General features: G+C 39.8%; 1 non-coding gene across 1 annotated transcript; it reads right to left on the bottom strand.

The window, feature by feature from the left end:
* Positions 1-274: 274 nt before the first annotated feature.
* Gm24580 lies at positions 275-405 on the bottom strand. Its single transcript, XR_003947707.1, has one exon. It is a non-coding gene; the product is annotated as a small nucleolar RNA SNORA17 (small nucleolar RNA).
* Positions 406-2,928: the final 2,523 nt, after the last annotated feature.

Below are 2,928 nucleotides of genomic sequence, written 5' to 3'. Positions count from 1 at the left end.
ACTGCACAATACTGGACTGGTTAGCTCCCTGTACAGTCCAGGCTAGCTCCTTGTACAGCCCCCGTGTTGCTGTCCATTGGTATCTCAGTCTCCGTACTCACTCAGCCTGTAGGCGTGGCCCCTTGGGAGGGTTGTCCATCTTAATCTCACTCCAGCCGAAGGTCCTAGGTGGGGTTCTTCTAGCCTTTGACTTGTTCACCATTCTGGGAGCCCACTTAGACCTCTCTGGTACTGCACTGGTGGTCATCTCAGACTCTTTTTTTTTTCCCCAAGGAGTATTAGGCTGCTAATCATTCAGATGTTCCAAGTCAGAACATCTAGTGTAGACATAAGCTCTTTCTTCTCTGTCACCTACTGACACACATGTGACAGAGTAGCCACACGTGCATCCCCTCTAGTGGCAGGGCTCTTTTACCATTTAACATCCTCAGATCCTAGCCTTCCAGCTGCTAGAATTATAGGTATGAGCCTCCATTCTCCACTACTTGATTCTCAGTTATTCAAGCTATGAAAAGCATTGAAAACTACCTTTATACTCTTCTGCCAAAGACAAATTTTCTATACCTGTGGTACCAATGATATATTTTTTTTTTCCTGAACAGAGCTTTCTTTACCTCACTATACAGAAATTATTTATAAATAGAAGTGTGGATAGTGATAAAGAATAAATAAAGTTGGTTTGCTTGATAATATAGCCATCAAACCTAACCTGAAAGAAGAAAACTGTGTGAGAGAAGAAAGTCTTTTATTTTACATGATAAAATAAATAAAATCTACAACAAAACGTAGCAAACATTCCCCAGTATGGAGACATTTTACGCATTTGTTTCATAAAAGTATCTCATTTGTCATTTGATTGCTAGGGCCCTCGGTGATATCCATACGTTTTTATATCCCTGTTTCCTCAGAAATATGTGCATAAAGGGAAACATCATCCTGCTCTTATAATTTATGGCCACCAGGTGGCAGCATCACTCCTTTTTCTTCTACAGAAAACAGGAGCTTAAAGAATGATGTCATAGCTTCCTACTCAAAGTACTCTGCAGACCTATGAGTCAAGTCACGAAAATTCTACTTAGTTCTTAGCGTGTACTGGTCAGTTCTCCACGTTGTGCCTGTTGGCTAGAATAAACATGGTTAACATTTCCCCTTAGGCCTATACCAGTCTTTTTGTGAAGAAATTAAAAGAAGATAAAACAGAAAAATTAGTATCCCACCGAAAACTTGCATTAGTGATGGTTTGTGATTCAGCTCACAGTAGTCATTTGAAATATAACTAAAACTACCAATGATTTTTGAAAACAGGGTGAGAAATCAGAAGGTATGTTACAATTACCAAGATTGCAGAGATCATTCCGTGCTCAGGCTTGATCATTCCGGGCTCGGGCTTGTCATCCCAGCCCCTGTCCACCGGGGTAAAGACAACTGCTTAAAGAGTAAGCCTACCCTGGGCCCAGTGCAGAACCTTGTCCCTCAAACCCAATAAACGGCAGCGATAGCACAACAAGAAGGCATTGTGTAACACATATCTGAAAACTGCTCATATAGCTTTGTCTGTGTTATTTGTGAAAACAGCGTATCTTTAAGGCAGCTCTGCATCAGAAGGAAATGCCTAGCAGCTTTGTCTGTGACAGGGATTCTGGAAACACAGTTCTACCACACCTTTTATGACAAGCTCTCATTCACTGGCAACTGTCGTATGTGACCTTTCACATTGTCATTGGCTTCCTTGATGATTCGGGTTCATACAGCTCACATTTCACTCTGTCCTATGCAGTGTTCTAGGATGTGAACTTCTATGATAAACAGGACAAGCAATAGAACCGTTTTCATTATAACTATTATTTTACAAAACATTTGATGGTAACAATGCCACTGATAAGATATGTGACAATTACTGCTGATCTCCATGTGCTATGTCCATGCATATGTACATGCACACACAGAAACAATACATAAATCTAACCATAAAATCAATAGAAGGGGCAAGAATAACAGTACCGTCGTCCCTCGGTTCTACCTTAAACTTATCCTTTTCTGTCTGTTTATTGGATAGCTATATCTCTTACAAACGTGGAACTTGAAAAGTGTTGGCATTACAATTGATTATTTCCGTGACATCTCTCTCTTGTTTATTGAGTCTCTTTTATTTCATCTAATGTCATATATAACATGTCCGTGCTTCATTTCTGGCGCTGCTTTAAATTCCCCTGATAAGAAGCAACTTGGAAGAGAATGGATTCACTTGGTTGATAATGACAAGCAGTCCATTGTTTCAGGAATGTCAGTGTTGTAGGAACTTGAATCAGCTAGTCACAGCATAGGCAGTCGGGAGCTGGAGAAAGGAATTCACAGATGTTTTCCTGATCCTCACTTGTGCTCAGCTGACTTTCTCCACTCTTAGGCACTTAAGGTTCCCGGGCCTAGGAAATAGAGCCGCCCATAGGTGGCTGGGTCTTCCCTCACGAATTCACCTAATAAAGGTGCTCCTACCCCAGCCATGGCCACAGGCCTATCTAATGTAAAATTTCTTTTAATGAGATTCTCTTCCCAGATTATATACTATTTTAACTTGACAATTAAATAACCAGCTCAACAAATATAAACCAAAGTATATATTTGCAACTAACTAAATATTTAATTTTTCACATACATCCATACATTGATTTCTCTGCATTTTAGAAATAGGTTCCATCATCTGAAGGTTCATGACCCAAGTGGAGTCAAGTAAAAGATTTTATTTTCCTTTGTAACAATGAAGTGATGATGTTTCTGTTTTTATATTAACCCACTTTTATGGGCTTCTGGTTTGGGTCACTGTAGTTAACTGTGTGAGCAGTTTGCCTTGTGTAGCACTGGAAGCTAAAAAGAGCCAATGCAATAGAATAAAAAATACAGCATTGCCTATCTGTTTTGTTTTGTTCTGTT

Source organism: Mus musculus, chromosome 8, assembly GCF_000001635.26.
Source record: "Mus musculus strain C57BL/6J chromosome 8, GRCm38.p6 C57BL/6J".
In the NCBI taxonomy this organism is placed as follows: domain Eukaryota; kingdom Metazoa; phylum Chordata; class Mammalia; order Rodentia; family Muridae; genus Mus; species Mus musculus.
Note: the sequence above shows the minus strand (reverse complement) of the source record. Positions and strands in the feature narration are given on the sequence as shown.